Source organism: Prionailurus bengalensis, chromosome D4, assembly GCF_016509475.1.
Source record: "Prionailurus bengalensis isolate Pbe53 chromosome D4, Fcat_Pben_1.1_paternal_pri, whole genome shotgun sequence".
NCBI classification, from domain to species: domain Eukaryota; kingdom Metazoa; phylum Chordata; class Mammalia; order Carnivora; family Felidae; genus Prionailurus; species Prionailurus bengalensis.
Genome location: NC_057359.1, coordinates 26,350,425 through 26,370,982, shown reverse-complemented (window position 1 = coordinate 26,370,982; position 20,558 = coordinate 26,350,425). Strand labels below are relative to the sequence as shown.

The following is a 20,558-nucleotide window of genomic DNA, read 5'->3' as shown; positions in this document are numbered from 1 at the left end:
GAGAGAGAGGCAGCGTGATCTTTGGAAGCAGTTAAGTGAAAGCCATTTAGTTTGGTGGGAGAAATATAAGCCTGTTGTACTCTTGGGTTTTCCTCTAAAATTCTGTTTTTAAAAAACAAGTTGTTTATTGGTATAGGAAGCTACATGTTACCTGAAGAAAATTTAGGACCAATGGAAAAGCAAAAAGAACAAAGTAAGTGTCATCTATGATCTCATTCTAGATAGCCACCACTGAAATCTACTTATATTCCTTTACTCTTTTTCTATATCTATTACTTATGTATTTATGTGTATATATTATATGGTTATAAGTATAGGATCAAACTGTTTAGACACTTACCTCAAAACTTAATAGCTTCCCAATGTAATTTTAAATCACTGCTGAGTGCTCCATGGTATGTTTAGTTAATGTACCCGATATTATTTCTCTCTCTGATGGATGTTTTAGCTTCAGTTTGTGCTTATCCACAATGCTTTCCCTAGGTTAAGTTTGGAATTCCAATGTCAAATGGGATGGAAATTTTAGGAATTTGATTCCTGGTGTCAAATTGTCAACCTGGAAAAAATTGTATCAGCTATCATTCCCACCTGGTTTATGGGGTTCCCCACGTTTTTTCCAAACACTGGGTTTCATTATTTCTTTTTTTTGAATGGCCGATTTGATCAATGAAAAATTGCACGTGTTTTTATATTTTTCACTTTTTCCGGTTAGGAAGGACATATTAAAAAATATTTGGGTGTCTGTGTTTGTAAATTGCCCGCTCATGTCCTTTGACTATTATTTTATTTATTTTTTTAAAGAAATGTTTTTATTTTTTTAATATTTATTTATTTTTGAGAGAGAGACAGAGGGACAGAGAGAGAGAGTAGCGGAAAGAGAGGGAGACAGGATCCAAAGCAGGCTCTGTGCTGACAGCAGACAGCCCGATGCGGGGCTTGAACTCACAAACTGCAAGATCGTGACCTGGGCCGAAGTTGGACTCTTAACTGACAAGAGCCACACAGGCGCCCTCCTTTGACTATTATTTTTTCCACTGAGGTGCTTGCTCATCTTTTTCTCATTGATTTTTTTAACTCTATTAAAAAACGGAGTTTATTTCACACATAAGATTTTGTTTCTCCACTTGTCTGACCATCCCTACTACTATGTTCTGCCGTAGCATTCCACACATATTTAAAACCAAGCAAAAGGTGGAGTTCTGCCTTTAAAAACTAAACAGGCATTTTGGACAACGTATTGGCAACGCAAGCTGGACCACATTTATCAGACAGAGTAAGGAAAGTTTTCACTCTGCATTATAAAAAGGACAGCCAGATATCAAGTGTTAACAGAGATAAAATGAGATGGAAAATTTTAACAAACCGTTTAAGCTTTTTCCCTAAAGAAACGTCCTCTACTGCCAGAGATCTTAAATAGCCTCTGGATCAGTCATCCAGAAGCAGTTCCTCATATAATTGATGAGCTTGGCTTTCACTTTAGAAAGAGAATCACCTTTTTCCATACTTGCTTGCATTTTTGCTTTAATGTCTTCTACAGAACTAGGTCCGTTTGATGTGTTAGAAGTTTTTTTTCTTAGTTTCTTTCTTTTTTTTTTTTTTTGAGAATTCTTGACCTTTTGATCTTGATGTTCACGGTTTTGAGTCTTTTCCATTCTGGTTTGATTTTTGTACATTTTTGGCTAGAGTATCTCATATCAATTTCTTCACTGGACTGTTTTCTCCACTCTTCCTTTTTCTCCTCCTCCTCCTCCTCCATTTATCCTCCTCCTCCTCCTTCTACTTCTTCTTCTCTCCCTCCTTCTCCTCCGCCACCTGTACCTCCTCCTTCATCATGATCATCGTCACCTTTGATAGCAAGTTTGATTTTTTGTGTGGAACCTTGCCACCACTTCCAAGGGCTGATTGCTTTCCAGATACATTTAGGAATTTCGCTTCTCTTCTTTGTCTTCTGACTCGGCCTCTTTCTCCAGCACTAAGTGCTGCCCATTAATATGCATGAGCCCCGAACTACCCTTTAACCACCAGTCACAGGTGTTGTTATTTCAAAGCCACCAAGGGAATTCATCGCTTGTACAGACATTTTCAAAGTTGCTGTTATTTTCATTGGACGGCCCTCCTAATTCTTTGCCTTTGCACCAGCCCTTAAACTGTTCTTAGACATGGGTGGTGCTCATTTTAATCATCATCCACGAAGGTGGATAAATAATACTGTCAGCCATAGTTGACAAAAGAAAAGAGTTCATGTCCAGCCCCATCAAGTCAGCCATGGGGTGGTGGCGTGCACTGAGGTGGGCGCTGTCTACTGCTCAAGAAAACAGTCATTGGTATGAGATCACACCAGGGTTCTTACTGAATTTTAACTACTTTGTGTACGTAAGCATACTTTGGTTGTTTTCTGTTATCAACATGTTTTCTTCATTAGCTGTTGGCTTTCAGTTTTGTTGATGTACTACTTGTTTACGATAGTGACTTTTGTTGCTGTTTTGGGGGTTACTGTTTTGGGCTTTTTTTTCTTTTATTTGATTGCTTTTATTTTTCGGGCAGTCACAGCTGTGACTGTTGTGACCTCTGCCATTGGTATCATACTTAGAGATGCCTCCCCCATCCTTAGGTCATATAATACTCGTCCACCTTTTCTCCTAGTCCTTAATCACTTAATCTCAAATCTGCAATCTGTTTTATTTTAAATCTGTGGTTTATTTCAATGAAAGGTCTTATCTCAGATACAGCTTCAAAATATCCCATTCTAATTTAAGTTTGTAAAGCAGCCATTAGGATGGTTGTTGACCAATACTGTTACTTTTCTATAGTGAATGCATTTGCATGCATTACGTCTTTATCGCTAAATATCCTTATTCATATAACGGAGTACTAGCTCATTCTGTTTGCCGCATGACAGGCTGATAAGTTGAGGGGGTAGGAAAGTGTTGGGGTAGGAAAGTGACTTTATTTGGAAAGTCAGCAAACTGAGATGATGGACTGTTGTCGTAAAGAATCATCTCTCCTCAGCATGAACTTTGATGTTGGGAAAGGGGGGAGTGGGAGGGAGCTGGGGTCAAGAGGTGACTGAGGTCTGTAGCCAGTCAGGCGCCCACAAGGGTGCAAGGCAGGTTTTGGAACTTTTCTGTCCTTGGTCAGTTGATCTTTGAGTATAGGAATCTGTTCATGCCATTTCTCTAAATCTTAAACATAACATTATTGTTTCTGTACATATTTATCTTCTCGGGCGATGTAGGTTTTGGGCAAAGAGTGGTTTTTGCAAATCTTAGCTGTCACCAAACTTCCTTCAATGATTAACATGCCTATGTGTAGGGCTAAGCAGAAGTTTCTAAGCTATAAGTCACAGCAGTAAGGGTAACAGAAGCAATATGGAGTCAGGCATGCTAAGTTTCTCCCCGTTACATCCACACCTGGGCCTAAGCCTCACTGTGAGCATCACCATTTAACTGCAAAAAAGTCAGGGTTGGCCTTGACCATCCTGGCCTGGAAGAAGTAAGAAGGCCATCGGTGTAATGCTGGCCGGCCCACTCGAATTTCAGTTTTTGGCTTCTCAGAGACTTAACGTGATGGTCATATTGTGCTTTCCTTGACGCCTATGAGAAAAACGTGTATATTTCAGCCATTGGCCAGAGTCTGTAGTTTGTGAGAGAAGTTCCCCTGAGGTATGCAGAAGAGGAAGGAGGAGACCCAGTGGTTCAGCCTCCATGTCCAGTATGCCCAACCGGACAGATTGCAGAGTCCCAGACACCTGTGCGCACACACAGTGCTTCTTCCGGGTTGCCCATCTCTGGATGCCACCAGCCGCAGCACAGATTGTTTCCCGCTTTAGAGTTAAACTTTCTCTTTCTTTTTCCTTTCTTTTGCGGAGCTCCCAACATGAGAACACCTTCCAGTTGTGGGCTCAGAGGACTCTTCTTATAGCACACAAATGCATGCAGCTGTATCAGATTTGCAAATATACAAAAGAGGGCACATCTTGCTGTTCCTGGTTTTGAGGCTCCTAAGCTTAGGTCTCATTAAAAAAAAAATGCTGGCTGTCAGTACACAGGGGCGTTTAGGCAGGTGAGGGGAAAAGGGTGGGCAGAGTGAGGCATGAGGAATGATACCCACGTAGGAAATGCTTCCACTCATGTTTTGTATTTGTGTTTTAAATTTTGGGACTGACTCACAGGCACTTAGCAAAAGTAACTGATTAAATTAACCTTATCGGTAATGAGGTTGCCTGGCCTCTGTCCTGGCAAACAACTCGCTGGCTGGTTGGTATTTAATTGGCTGCCTGGTGACTGGTGAAAACAATGTGGGTTGAGTCCCACTTAAAGCAAGTTCATAGTACATCAATCTTGCTGTAGTCTATCTGGACGTTATTAAAGTTAAGACATGGTATACTGAATTATTTGTTTCCTTTATTCATGCAAAACAGATGCTCAGGACTCACGTTACTCAGGATCACGTGGTAGATCGGGATTGTGTGTGTTGCGTGAAGGGAATACCTTGCTTGTTATAGGATAAGGGTTGTAGCATTTGTCCTGCTGTGGCTGTATTTGGAAACCATAAATGATAGTCTTAGTACAATTTGATGTTCTTCAAATGCCTAGTTGAAGTTCAAGCGTGGCAAAATTAGATTCTTGAGTAGAAGGATGCAAAATCCTATGGACTGAATTGTGTCCCCCCAAAAGGCATACAATGAAGTCCCTAACCCCCATTGTCATTGTATTTGGAGACAGGGCTCTTAAGAGATAATTAAGGTTCAATGGGGTCTGAAGGTCAGGTACTAATCTGGTAGGTTTGGGGGCCTCATAAGAAGAGGGTGAAGAGGTCTCTTTCTCTCTGCATGCACCAACAGACAAAAAGCCATATGAGAAGGTGGCTGAGTGAAAACCCAAAGAGAGAGCCCTCAGTAGACACTATGTACACTCCTTGGTCTTGGAATTCTAGCCTCCAAAACTGTAGAAAAATAAATTTATGTTGTTTCACCCCTCAGCCTATGATTTTTTTTTTAATGGCCATCCAAGCTGACTGAGACAGAAAGGAGATGGGGTATGAAATACAGCTCCGAGAGGGACCCACAGAACCTAGAGATCGAAAGCAGTGAGCACTTCTCTGTGAGACGTGTAAAGTGACCCTTTACAGCTGTAACTCGGCAGACCTAGCACGGTCCAGTGAGAAAGGACCTGTCTGGAAACGGGAGACTGGGTTTACCTCTCTGCATCTCTCCAACCTTGCTCAGGGGCTCAGCTTCCTCACCTGCATAAAGAGGCGATTGGGTTAGTTCTTCTTTATGTCCATTCTAGCACTTTGAAAAGTACCAGTGGTGTTGCGTTTTCATTACTGGAGTGTTCCAGTGGACTTCAGATGCTTTGGAGTTCTCTCGTGAGCAGACTGGAATCTTTTTCCAAGAGGGTCATGCTAGCCAGCAGGAAGATATTGTTTGAACTCTCAACCTCAAACTCAAAGTTACTTTTTGGGATGGGAAATGGCAAGGTCAGGAAAGATCCTCCTACCTCCACACCTCTGAATTAGGAGTCTTCTCAATCAATCCAGATGATCAAATAGTGAGATTTCTGGCCATCAGCATATGTGACTTGTGGCAGTTGGGTAATCAAAACACAATTGTGTCTGCACCTCCATTGTCGCTTCACAATTTGTTCACAGGGGCTCTGCAATAATTAACATTGGTACTGTCCTTTCTCCAAAGTGGGAAGCTGAACACTTTGCAAAAGATAGCTAATGCCAATAAAATTTCTTGACAAACTGCAAACATTCTAATACATCTCACACACACACACATGCATGCACACTCTCGTCACTGTGGGGTCAGGGACCCACACAGGTTTTTTTTTTTTATCACCTTGTGGGAAAATGTGGGCACTTTCAATGTTATCCATGAGTCAGTGGCAGTGAGGATTTGGGGTTGTTTCCAGGGGCATTGGGTTTGTGTCCACATAGGCTGTAATGTTACAACCAGAGGAGTCACACTTTTCATTGGGATTGGGATCCTCAAATACAGATTTGCACATAAGATGTCCCAATCCCCTGCCCAAAGAAAGCCTCTAATACATCTCTCCCAGCCACGATGAAAGCTCTTGGAGGTCACATCATAAACAGCTGGTGCCTATGAGTAGAAACTGCAATTTACTTCTGGAGATAGTCTAAAGCCTTCTTTTTCTACAAGGTACCATTGAATAGGGTTAGGGAAGAAAAGTTCTACAAGCATTTGAGGAAATGTCATATGAAAGAGGGAGGGAGCCAACAGAGAGGGTACCAAGTTTCAGAAAAGCTGCCCAATGTTTACGGTGTGGCCCTTGGGAGAATCATCTTCCTTCATCGGAGGTGAATAAATGCATACTTCTATGGTGTCCTAATACAGTAAAGAGATGAGCTAAAGAGAATCGTAATAAGCTGAATAAGCAATTATTTTTTATCTAAAAAATCAATATTCTTAGTCACCCTATTATATTTATAATCCACTTGATTTTAATTATGGACAAATAAAATAATTTTAATTTGAAAAAATATAAATACAGTAAATACAGTAAATACAGTCTGGAATGAGAAGTCCAATTAAATTTGCTAGTGAAGATATAAGCTTTCCAATGTACGCATGGCTTTCACATACATGATATTATTGATTCTTGGACAATTCTGTGTTGGGGTCCATCTTTATTTGCCAGTTGGGTTCCACCTACTATTTGCCAAGGAAAAAAATGTGAATCAGAGAGATTGAATGACCTGCCTGCATCACAAAGGTCATCTGTGGCAGATTAGAGGTTTAAATCCATGGCTTCTGACCCCTAAAATTTTGTTCTTACAAGGAATAGAATAAAGTGGAGCCTGGAGGGAAGAGGAGGGAAATGTTACATGCCATACCATTCATCCTGTTTTTCTCCACTCCTTTCTGACCACCCTGGTAGGGTCACTACATAAAGGTCTTGCCTAGATTCTAGGCAGCACCCAGGCACCTGTTTATTCTCTCCCACAAAACACAACCTGTCTCCCCACCCCGTGCTTCCTTTGGTTGTCTCACATGAATTAGATGGGAAGTGAGAATCTACACAGCTTGGTGATCCAATCACTGGGAAAACAATTAAGGAAGGAAGAGCACCCCCTTCTTGAGGAAAAACTTGACCTTTTCAAAACTGAGACCCTCCAGACCAATATAATTTCTCGTCATTCCTGTCAGTTTTCCCCCCTGTCTTCAATTTTCCCATTTACCATTTTTAATGTTTCCTGGTGAGGGGGTTTCTGAACGGTGAGGGCAAGTTCCCATGCGGCCTCTTTTTCCGTCAGTGGTTTGAGACTCACACCCCCATGTTTAAGGAATCTTCAGGTGGATAGTTACTTGGGGGTAAAGGAGAAAGGCCTCTCCCACAGCTTATTTCTCCAATTAGAACGTATTTGCAACAGAACCTGTGAATCTGGATTAGGTCTTAGGGCCACCAATATCATAGTGGGGCCTCGGCTGTCCAGAGCACGTGCCCACTCCACACCACAGCCCAACCTACTCCATCCATGTGTCAGATGATGCAGAGCCTGACATAGATACCATTGGTGAGATGGCAAAATTTGGCAATTCGCCAAATGTTTGTGGCCCAGTAAAGCTCTGTATCTTTTTAGTATTATCTCAATCATCTTTTTTAGTTTCATTTTGATTAGATAATATAATGTTACTCATCAATTATTTAGGAGATGGTTGACCAAATGGGCTATATGGCTTTATTCCATTCAATCTTTGTTCAACAAGTATTTATTGAGCGCCTACTATGTGGTAGGCATCATATTTGGCATGGAGAATGCAGTCAAAGGTAAAGCTGAAAATCAGACAGAGACCCTGTTCTCAAGTAAACAACTGATCCCACGAAGGATGCGTAATTACAACTGGAGAGTCTGCAAAAGGGAAGATGGTCTGTGGCCATGTTAAACAGAGGATCTTTGGTTAACTCCTGAGCTGGGCCAGAGAAGAATTCTCTGAGGTTGAAGAGCCAGGACTGTGTTCTGAATGAACAAAAAGAACTTTCCAGAAGTCAAATAGCAAAGGGTAGGGGCAAAAGAAGTTTTCCATCCAGAGGAAAGAGTCTGTGCAAAGACCTTTTGGAGGGAGGGAGTAGGAAGCTTCTTAGAAATGAAGGTCAGGAAGCTGAAACTCAGGAGAGCTGGCACAAGCTGGGGCTGGAGAGATGGGCTGGGGATAAACCCCAAAGGGCCTTTTAGGCCATGTTAAATATTTATATCATGATCACAGGACATATGGAGAACCATTGAAGGCTTTTAAGCAGGCGTATATGTATGTGAGTGTGTGTGTGTGTGTGTGTGTGTGTGAGAGAGAGAGAGAGAGAGAGACAGAGAGAATGTGAGTTTGTGTGTGAATGATTAGATTTGTGTTTTGAAAAGGAAACTGGATACAGTGAAGCCTTCACATGGACAAAGAGATAAGCAAGGAGGCTGTTTTGATGAGATACAGTGGTATCTGGAACTAACAGTTAAGATGGTGACTTGGATCAGGACGTTCAGACAGTGATGGATTGGATGTGGCCATGAAGGAGGGAACAGTGTCAAGGATAATGCCCAGGGTTTTGGTCTATAGGCTCGAAAGGATGGCAGTATCATCCTGGAAGAAGGAGCAGGTGAGAGGGGGTTTGATGAGGTCAGTCTCTCTCTTTATATTAATGATCAGCTGCATAGAATAGAAAGCCCTCCTGGAATAGCTGAAACAGCTAGGGATGTGTGTGAGTCACAAGACAGGGAGGTCCAAGGCTGTGCAATCTAAGTCTTGTAAAGCAGCTCAACAATTCAGGGATGGTAAGGCTCTTTTCGGCTTTCTGGTCTACCTACCTTGTTGGGTAGTCCTTTACCCTTTTGCTTGTTTCTTCATGGGTTCCAGATGGCTGCTGTGACCCTGCCCTCATACCTGCATTCCAAGTAGAAAGTTGCATGGAGGGCTATGAAGTGAAGGGGTTTATTCCAACCAAGATTTTCTTTGTTTATTTGGGGAGGAATCTCTACCCAGGAACTTGGCTTACATCATATTGGCCTGAATTAAGTTTCGTGGCCACCTCTAGCTAAATGGAGTTTTGAAAATCCAGTATTTTAGCTTTCTGGCCTTTACAGGTAGAGGAAGGCCAAGGATTGGGGCCATGTGAATAGCTTTTAGGACTAGCATATGTCTACCATAGTTATGGTAGTGCTGTGTCTTCTGAGTAGAGATTTCAAGGAGAGGGTTAGACATACTGGCTCAGAGCTATTCTTCTCCTCTTTTTCCTCCTGAGGAAAAAAGCCGATTTGGTGGCAATCTTAAAATATGGCAATTAAGGCATATATCCCAAATTTTCCCATCTACTCAAAACGAAAGGAAAGCAGAAAAGCTCTGGACGAGAAATTTGTCAGCCGAAAGGATGATTTCTTAATATTAGCTACGAGATTACTATAGATAGGTGACTAAAAGGCCTTTAAAATAAGGATTCCCAAATTCCGTGTAGACATCCTTAAAAATGGCAGGGAAGGGGCGCCTGGGTGGCTCAGTCGGTTGAGCGTCCAATTTCAGCTCAGGTCATGATCTCGCAGCTCGTGAGTTCGAGCCCTGCATCGGGCTCCGTGCTGACAGCTCAGAGCCTGGAGCCTGTTTCAGATTCTGTGTCTCCCTCTCTCTCTGTCCCAACCCACTCGCATTCTGTCTCTGTCTCTCTCAAAAATAAATAAACATTAAAAAAAAATTTTAAAATAATTGGCAGGGAATGGGCTTCCTGATCTTGCATTGGCCAGACAGTCTCTTTGATGGTGCATGAATTCATAGCATTAGCTCTTGATAATGTGGTCACTCTGGACCACCCCACAAATTTTAACACAGCAATTATAAGGATGGCAATAACCTTCTTGCTTCACGGAGCAAATCACATTCTTCCCCATCCACTCTTTCCTCGAGAGGAAATGATGAGGGTCAGGGTAGTGCCATTATAGAGGGGATTGTCCTGAAGGGATGACAACTGAGCAGAGACTGAAGGAAACAAGAGATGGTGCCACGAGGACCTGTGGGGACAGCAATTCAGGCAGAGGCAGAAGCAGGCCTAAGCCCGCAAGCTGTGGTGAGTAGGTTGACCCTGCATAGAAAGGGGAGTATCCTGGGAGAGAAATGGAATATTAACATCAGACTGTTTCATTTTAAAAGTTTCAAGTGAACTATGGTACACAGGAAAAGTGTAATATGGGACTTTCTCTTTCCATTGCCACATTTGAGACTTCTTGCCTCTTCATTAAGCTGGCTGCTAGAATTGCATCTGTATCAATCAGGACAATATGGGTGTATAGGTAACAGAAGTCTTAACCAGCATTTATCTTACATAAATGAAGTGTGGAGATAGGTGGTTCTGAGGTTGGTTTAGCAACTTGACAACATTTTTCTCATGGGTATAAGATGACTACAATTACTCTAAGTATCACCCAATGGTGCTTCAAACAGGAAGGAACATGAAGACAAGAGAGAGAGAGAGAGAGAGAGAGAGAGAGAGAGAGAGATGGAGCCTTTTACTTTTCCAGCTCTGTTTATAGAAGGAAAAAGAACTCCTCAGCACATTCCTGCATATGTCTCATGAGCTGGCACTCCGTCAACTATCCTCACCTAAAGATTATCAGCAAATGGGAATGGGATGTTCATGCTTGATCTGCACTGAGCTCGGGTCATCCTCAGGGGCCTAGAAAGTGGCTTAGCTGCCAAACCAAACTGGTTTCTATTGACTATGGAGGAGGAACAGTTGCTGTCAAGTAGGTGACCAGCAGTGTCTCTCCCCCAGGCGTATCCATGAATCCCCTCAAGTTTGATCATAGAAGAGATGTCTATTTTCCTCTCTTTATGCTGTCACTGATGCATTTCCTGACCACATCTAAAGGATGGACTCACTTTGTCCTAACATGGGTTCTTTTCAGAAGCTGACCCCAGGCAAAACATTCAAGTGCAAAAGAGTCTCTTTGAGTACATCGGCAGGGACGGCAGGGACGTGGAAATTGATCCAGGGATGATGGGAAGGCAGTTAATAAAGGATGAATTAGTAAACCAGTCATCAACGTGAGCAACTGGAGCATAATATTGGGAGGGAAAGTCTGGGAAACAGTAGAAAACACAAGGCTCAGAATTATCCCACTTGAGAGACGAACGAGCTGAGGGATTTACCCTCCAGCAGCCATTGGTCATTGGTTGAGGGGTACTTCTGAGATGTGCTAATTCCCCAGCACTCCCAGCCTGCATGCATGAACTGAGTGGTCTTCTGTGGCTCTGGGAAAACTCTCAAGTCCAGAGAGGCAGGTAATTGCTGGTGGGGGTCATCCAAAACACAAAGAGAAGGGACATAGAAGGGGCACTGGTAGCCTTTGCCAGACATCCTACATTAAATGTTCAATAGCCACTTCCTTGATAAGCACCAAAATATCTGGTGCAATACTTCTGACTTAGATCTGTAACTTTATCAGCTTCACCAGGAATTGTATGCTCCTCAAAATCAAGGTGGGGCCGACTTACAAGATTTTATTGACACATAATCCTGCACAGTACTATGTAGAACCACTCTCCCACGTGTACGTTGATGGTATCATATTGAGGATATGAATGGCTTCATCCATGCCACAACGTTTTGGCCAGTAGTTATCATCATGACTAGTCTATGTATTGGTACAGTTTTTTGCAGTCTAACAATCGGGCAAATGGCGAAGTCCTCAAGGAGCACAGCTTGCGCACCACAGGGTGGACCAAAGAAATGGAGGAAGTGTAGATTGGGTGGATGCCTATTATTTTGATGAGAGTAGTCAGCCCAATGAAAAAATTCAGTACTCCAAATTATAGAAATGTAATCACATTTAAGGCCTAGAGATTTCCTTCTGTCTCCTTTGAATCCAAGTGAAAAGAGGCATGACAATTTTTTAAAGTCTTTCTATGGAGCATAAGCTGTTTTTATAAATGTGGAATAATTCATTGAGGATATGAGTTACGTGGAAGGGGCATCCTGAGAAAACCTTGCTTTTGATGTAATCTAGTCAAATGGATGGTTTTCTTCCTCCTGCTCCCCGTTACCTCCCCTCGTTCATTTTTGCCAAAGTGAGTTTCCATATGTTTCATCTAAATGACTCACATTCAGAGAAATCATTCAAATTATCTGTGGGCACAGATACTTTTCTTTCATTTGTGGCTTGACGGTGGGTGGTTATAAGGAGTGGAAACGATGGTGGGCTCTTCTCCAAACCCCAAATCCTTTGGCTTGCTCTGATTCCCTGGGCTCTCTGCGTCTCCAACTTTATTCTATACCAGAGGGAAATAGCCATTGTAAATTACAAAGATTATTCAATTTCAGTCCACTTTAAGTGCCCTTAAAGGGAGACTGCACTCATGACTTCTCAGGGGATAGGCAATGCATCTTACCATGGATAAAGTGCTGGTTGAGAGGTTTTAAATCACATTTGTAGCTTGGGAGACTAATATTGGAGGCAGTTTTTGTCCTAAAAAGTAACGGCATCTATGTTACTGACTGTACAGAGCACAAAGGAGTTGGAGGGAGACCAGAGATAACTTGTTTAAATGATGACGGAACCATTCAAAGGGTGTCTTCCAAGGGGCATAAACACCTTCCCAGGTTAATAAAGACTCTCATTGCATTTCACACTTTTAGCCTGACGGATGCAATTGTTCTCTGGGTCTACCTATGCTAACTTGTACGGGTCAGTCTGAGATATATGCACATCTGAATTCACATGAGGCAATGCATTTGATCTATGCTTGTAGAAGAGATCCTCTTTGTTAACTGAGTTAAATGCTGGGGTTTTTTTGTTTTGTTTTGTTTTGTTTTGTTTTTTTACCCTTCTAATCAAAGGTCATCTTTATGAGTGAACTTTTATAGAGCACTCTCATCTGAATGGTCTAGATATGGAAGGTTTATTCTTGCCCCACCCCTACCACTGTTTTGTTAATGTTTTCAAATGAATGGGTACACTGTCAAGTGTTTTGTGGATTTCATTGCTATTTTTGTTCAGTAATCTCTATGGTCATTTGGAAAAGACTCAGTTCAATTCCACATACCCTGCTGAGCACAGACTTTGTGCCTGACTCTGGAATACTAAGCTGGCCAGCCTGTCTGGAATTCTGCAGAACTGCTAGGCTCTCATATAGACCACCCACAGCTTCTTCCCACTGATATTTGGCTCTGTCCCAAGAAAGAGAGAGAAGGGACAGGGAAGGAAGGAAGGAAGGAATGAAGGGAGGAAGGAAGGAAGGGAGGGAGGAGAATCAGGGCTCTAAAAATTCCAGATCATTCTGAGCAGAAATCATGTCTGTAATAGGAATGTAGTTGAGGTACAGGCAAACGTCTTGTCTTTTCCTATTGCATCCGTGAACATCCCTCTGTTGGACATATTCCACATTGTGGGCAGTGTGATACACCCAGACTCCCTCAACTTCAGCTCTTTAAATGTTTCTAAAAGTGGTGAATCTGAAGTCCTCTATGTAGATGAGGCGGCTCCTGTCCAACTCTGGCTGTTCCTTTCTGCTTCAACAAGCACGCTGGCTTGGGTGGAAATCTGTGTCTCACTCTCCCTTCCTTCTCATTCACTTCCCTGGCCGGCTGGTTAGGATTCCTACAGCAAGCACCCAGCTACCCTTGTTGGGTTGATTCACTTTATGGGCCCCGGTGTGTAGAAGCTGATGTGTGGCCTGGATGGACATCAGAGGTGGGAAGTAAGTTGGGATCATTGTATTTCCCTAGATGGTCATTATTATTTTGTAATGTATGTATTATTTAGACCTTACCTACTGCCAAAGTATCTTTGAGGTGACTTACAATAAAAGAAAGAAAAGTAATTAGGCTCTTACACCACAGATAAAAAAAAATGGAAACTTATATAATATATGAAATGATAAATGTCGGCTAATAATAGCTATTATTATCACAGCACTAATTTTAGTAGTGGGTTCCTAGGCAGTTGAAATATGAAATGGAGTGAAGGACTAAACTTTAATTATCTGATGATAAAAGGATACATACTAATTCACCAGGAGGTGAGTTTTCTCCTTCAAGCCCTAACTCTTAATTAAGATTTATTACACGGATCGTGGTATACAAACAGGCAAGGACTGAGGAATGCTTTACTCTCTCTCTCTCTCTTTTTTATTGAAGTATAATTCACATACAGGATTATATGGGAACACTTGTAATGGTGATACTTTTTAAGTTGTAGAAATATTCTTTTTTAAAAATTTTTTTAATGTTTATTTATTTTTGAGAGACAGAAAGAGACAGCATGAGTGGGAGAGGGGCAGAGAGAGAGAGGGAGACCCAGAATCTGAAGCAGGCTCCAGGCTCTGAGCCATCAGCACAGAGCCTGACACGGGGCTCAAACTCACGAGCCGTGAGATCATGACCTGAGCCGAAGTCGGATGAGGGCTCAACTGACTGAGCCACCCAGGTGCCCCTAAGTTGTAGAAATATTCTTAATGTGTCTGTTTCACATAAAATGAAAAAGGGCGATTTGTTCATACAGGAGAACGAGGATACTTTTTAAGCTTTTCAGTTTTCCTTCATCTGAGGTGCATCTCATTCATTCCAGAAACCTGGACATGAGCCCTTTGGCAGGAAGCATGACCATTGGCCCATTTTGTCCTGTGCCAAGGTGATTTATATCCCGGGCTCTTTAAGGTTCACCATGTGCTTTCCCCGCAAGGGTATCTTGCCCTCGTCACCTAGTTGGCGACATGGTGTAGTCCTTCTTTGGGAATTCTTTTTGTTCCCCCCAAAGGAAGTTTACCTTTCTTTTTTACCCCTTTTTTCTTTTTTTCTCCCGGCTTTGTTTTTTTTTTTTTTTTTGAACGTTTATTTATTTTGGGGACAGAGAGAGACAGAGCATGAACGGGGGAGGGGCAGAGAGAGAGGGAGACACAGAATCGGAAACAGGCTCCAGGCTCCGAGCCATCCGCCCGGAGCCCGACGCGGGGCTCGAACTCACGGACCGCGAGATCGTGACCTGGCTGAAGTCGGACGCTTAACCGACTGCGCCACCCAGGCGCCCCATTTTTCCCCCGGCTTTGTAGAGATAGAGCTAACATTGTGTAAATTCAAGGTGTACAATGTGATGATTTAATGAACTTAAGTATTGTGAAAGGACTACCACAATAAGGTTAGTTAACATCTCCATTGCCTTATGTAATTACCTTTTTTTTTTTTTTTTGATGGGATGGTGAAATTACTTAAGATCTACTCTCTCAGCAACTTTCAAGCACATAAGACAGTCTTGTTAAGTAGAGTTAGTGTACTGAACTTATTTATCTTCTAACTGGAAGTTTGTACCCTGTGACTGACATCTCCTCTCTCTCGCTCCCCAGCCGTTGGCAGCCGCCCACCCTACTCTCGGTTTCTGTGAGTTTGGCATTTTTAGATTCCACATACAAGTGAGATCATACAGTATTTTTCTCTCTCTGTCTGACTTACCTCACCCAGCATACTGCCCTCGAGTCCATCCATGTTGTTGCAATTGGCAAGAGTTCCTTCCTTTTTAGGGCTGAATGATATTTCTTCGGGTACGTATACCACATTTTCTTTATCCATTCATCTGTTGATGGACACTTAGGTTGTTTCTATGTCTTGGCTACTGGGAACAACTCTGCAATGAGCAAAGCAGTGCGCATATACCTTTGAAGTAGTTATTTCAATTAGGGATTCTTAAAATTCTTTCTAAGGTTTACTTATTTTGAGATAGAGACAGCAAGTGGGAGCGAGGCAGAGAGAGGATCCTAAGCAGGCTACGCATTGCCAAGGCGAGCCCAACGCGGGGCTCGAACTTACAAACCAACTGTGAGATCATGATCTGAACTGAAGTCAGATGCTTAACCAACTGAACCACCCAGGAGCCCCTTAGAGATTCTTGAAATTGGCTCTCTTGGCTCACCCTCGGAGGTCTCTGGGATAAGAATTGGTGATCCCTTTCATGGTTATGTCTGTCCCTAAACTCTCTGATTATTACACGGGAAAACTTCAGGCCTGCTTAACATCTTTTGCATTCTGGGAGGAGCACGGTATGCTGTCACCTGAGAGATGCACAGGCCCGGTGCTCCATTCGCTTGGGAGATGAGAGCCAAGCTTTTAGACAGAACCTCAGAACTAGATATCACTTCATTTCAGCAGTCACTGCCACAACTAATTTGGGCAATTTTTGGTATTTGACCAAAAATGTTCTTCATCATGAATATTTAGAGTATTTAATTTCTAAAATTCTGCCCGGCGCAGTGACATCACAAATGAGTAATACTGTATGTCCCGACTTCAAAGGCTGACAAATAGTTTGATGAAAGCAGCAAATTGAGTCTGGCTCGGAGCCATTTATGCGGCAGAGAACCCAGGTATCACGTGTCAAAAATCGTTTAAGAACAGAAGGGCACTAAAGCGATAGAACATTTTACCTGGATAGGTGATACTGTCCCAGTCAGCAGAGGACGCAAGAAGGAAATGATGTCAGGGATAAAAACACATGAAAAACGTTTAATAACCACTCAGAACATATGGAAATTAATGATATTCAGAGCTTGCAGAATAGCAAGATTTTTTCAGCTTAAAATAATCTTCCTGCTGATGCGCAGTTACTGGAGGGTTCCCAAAATGCCACAGAGAAAATTAGATTCAAGCAAGAAAAAAAAAAAGCAGATCTCTGAGAATCAGAGAACAGGGTAGAAATGAAGTAGAAGGTATTCGTGACAAATCGAAGAGCCCGTGATGGGGAAAGAGCACCAGACTGGGGCTCTGTTCCCGTCCCAGTTTTCTCCTTAGCCATCCTCACTGGTCTTAGACAAGATTCTTGCCCTTTCTTTCTTTGTGAGGGGGGTTTTATTTTATTATGTTTTTTTTTTTAAATTTTTTTTTCCCAACGTTTATTTATTTTTGGGACAGAGAGAGACAGAGCATGAACGGGGGAGGGGCAGAGAGAGAGGGAGACTCAGAATCAGAAACAGGCTCCAGGCTCCGAGCCATCAGCCCAGAGCCTGACGCGGGGCTCGAACTCACGGACCGCGAGATCGTGACCTGGCTGAAGTCGGACGCTTAACCGACTGCGCCACCCAGGCGCCCCTATTTTATTATGTTTTAAGATACTTGACATCCTAAAAATTGTACAATTTAGACCCAGTGGGCACAATGACTTCTGTCGGAAGAAGCCGTACTGAAGTGGTTAGAGTTCCACACAGACCACATGAGCGTTAGAAAATCTAGTAAGAATTCACAGCAGGAGGCACTGCTCAACTTCCAGCTACCACTCTCCCGCGCTGCCTCAACAACAGAGCATCTCATGGGGGAAAAACTGGACGAAGCAAAAGGCCAGCTGACCGACTGGAAGCCTATATTTAACCACAGTACTCATTCATTCTCACCTATTTCTGCTTGAAATGGGGGTTAAATTGAGTACAAGGGTTTAGTGAAACCCCAAATCCCAGGAGGGAGATTTCTCCAGTGACTGGAGAGTTTTCCAGCTTATTTAAAAAAAAAAAAAAAAAGAAAGATGTCCTCGAGGTCTGGGTGAATGCACTCAACAGTGACATATCTGATTCTCTCACACACATTAGCTATAATTGAATCAGAGCTTCAAAATCCTTGAACTCTTGTCTTCCATTTAACCCCAAGACCTTACTGGCGAGCAGGATGCCTTCTAGAGAGCGGACAAAACCAGAAAGCTTTTAGCTGACTCTGGATTCCAGAATGACAGCCCTTCCAAGAGGTCTGAGGCCTACAAAAATCCCAGGGGTGTTGGAAGGTCACCAGTCGATTTTTGAATTATTAACACCCATTTAACAATTAAAGAAAGCCATATTGATAGGCTATCAAGGCAATTAATTATTTAGTTGTACAAAGTAAAGAATGGAAAAAAAGATGAAGTATAATGGGTATGAATCTTAGGCTCCAAAGGCATGCACGAAATAAATGCCTGTCATAAATCTTGACTTATTTGAAGTCATATCATACCTGACTCATTCCACTGGTCTCATGCAAAATTCAATCTCAGGTGTTATTATTCTTTTCCCACCCTTTTCCAGGACCATGCAAATGTCCTTATGGAGAAAAAGCCGGTCTTACATGAAACTGATGCTCCAATGTCTCTCTGATGCTTGGAGTCTAAGCCTATGCAAGTGTGTCTGGCTTCCAGGGTTCTTGCTAGCTCTGAGGTATGCTTGGGACAGGAAAAGTTTTCCTAAGGGTTTCTGAGGTAGACCCCCCCTCCCCTCCATTGCCTCTCAATGAACTTAAGGAAGCCAGCTGTGGGTGGAAACCCAGCGGCCGTCCACCACATTGGCCAACTCAGGGCCACCTCATTTCTTCTTTCTGCCTTTCTTTTCCTGCAAAAGCAAAACTTGTCTCCAGTTGCCTTTGGAATGCCTGAGACCATTCCCTCTGAACTGCCTACCTCAATCTCATCAAGGACTCAGGCTTTCATAAAAGAATGAAAGAGCTGTCTTCCAGAAGCTTCCTTCATTTCTCCTGCCCATCTATATAAATTTCACTCCATTCTGGAAGCACAAAAGCCCAGCTACCTGCATGGAAGTGGAGGCAGGAGACGGATGTGAATGAAAATATACACCGCCCCCCCCTCCCCCCCGCCCAGTAAATGCTTGGGTTCCTTTAGCTCAGATGTCCAGGGTTCTTTTCTAATTAAATGGAACACAAAGCTGGCTGGGTAGGTGAAATTTCCCCAGTCTTTTCAAGGTCTGAGTATGAGATCCCACGTGGAAGGTAGCATTTTTGCCTTTTGGGATGAAGAGCAATTAAAATTCATATGTACAATGTAATAATGAGAAGGAAGACTCTGGTTTCAACTCCTCTTTGGAAGGAGGACTTTTCATGAGAGAGTTTGTAAATAGCACCCAGGACGAATTGCTGCAGAATGCTGGGAGTGCCATGGTGGCCATTTGGGAGGCGACCAAGGGCTCCCTGGCTATTGCATAACCAAAGGGCAGGAGGAAAGGATCTGATGCCCATGTCGTTACAACAGTTGAGGTACTAGGAAAACTGCTAAACTCAATCCCCAAGCTGGGAATGACCTTTCTTTTCATCCTTCTAAATTCCCTCTGACTTTGAAGGTACATTTTTTCTGTTGTTGTTGTTTTGTTTTGTTTTGTTTTTGAGCCCTTACCAAAATAGCAATGAAATATTTCTTGCACTTCTTTAAGGTTTGCCTTCTTTGCTGGCTCCATGAGGGCAATGGCCAATACTTGATTTGTTCATCTCCATATTTCTGGCACCTAGCACAGAACCTGATGCATAATAGGTGCTCAATAAATAGCTGGGTTGAATGAGGGATCCAGGTAGAGTGCATTTTTTATTCTGAAGACGTGTCCCCAGCCACATAACCCAGAGAGCACCCTCTTTCTTCCTTTGAGTACCCAGAGCACTAATTATGTGTACCACACAGTTGTCACAACATAAAATGCTTGTATCACTCACCCAGCACGGGGACTCTGCAAGCCTCCACAGGCAGTTTGTAAGGTTCTAGGGAGTAGAGATGATAACTCATGCTCCTCTTGATTCTCTCTGGTAGTAGCACTGAGCTTTGATCTTAGTGCAAACCTGGTATTTAGTATTTAGTATTTATTGAGAATTGTTTTGTTAAGAAATAAATGTTTGATACTCAGCCTTTTCCTGTAAATGATGCTGTTTATGTAATGGAAATCTTTTTTCTGGAAACTAGTGATAGACTGTGCTACAAAATAATGCATGCATTTCTGGGAAAAAGTGCTTTTTGTAAAACTGCATTAAACATAACCAGGTTTATGAAGAAATTAAGATTAGGGGTCGGCCACTCAAAACCCATGCAGACCCTAAGCACAGACCTTATGAAAATAAGAATTGCCACCTTGAGAGAGAACTTAGAAGGGGGTGGTGGTGGCTGGAGAAGGCTTTAGGAAATACTAAAATGTGCAAAACCAATAGAGGGCAGACGCCAGCCTGTGGGCATGGAGATAGAAATGAGACCTGTGTGTACCTGCCACCAGCAAAGACAGCTAAAGGCTGGTGGTGGGTGTGGGGGAATCCTTACAGCAGGAACTTATTTTAAATTTTCTTAAAATTGAGCTGAAAGAGCTCCAGTTTATGCGGCAGCCAAACCTAGCACTTTTCACTTGCTGATGGAGGTTCTTTCTTTTATGTTTATTTATTTTTGAGAGAGAGAGAGAGAGAGAGCAGGTGCACAGGTGGGGGAGGGGGAGAGACAGAGAGAGAGGAAGACAGAGGATCTCAAGCAGGGAGAGAGCTCAATGCAGGGCCTGAACTCATTGGCTGTGACATCATGACCTGAGCCAAAGCCAATGCTTAACCAACTGAGCCACCCAGGTGCCCCCGGAACTTCTTTCTGTTTGGTCCCCCTTGCCTAAGTAAATTCATCAATGAGCCACCAGAATTTGCTCACTACACAGATGCCATTCCCTCATTTGACACCCACGTGTGAGCTCCATGTCACATGTGTGGTAGCAGGATAGACTGTACTTGCCTCTGGACTGTACAGAATCTGCTCATCTTACAATGTTCTAGAATGTAGTTCCACAGAATTATTGGTTTAAA

General features: G+C 42.7%; 1 pseudogene; it reads right to left on the bottom strand.

Moving 5' to 3' along the window:
* Positions 1–1,183: 1,183 nt before the first annotated feature.
* LOC122474374 lies at positions 1,184–11,366 on the bottom strand (annotated as a pseudogene).
* Positions 11,367–20,558: the final 9,192 nt, after the last annotated feature.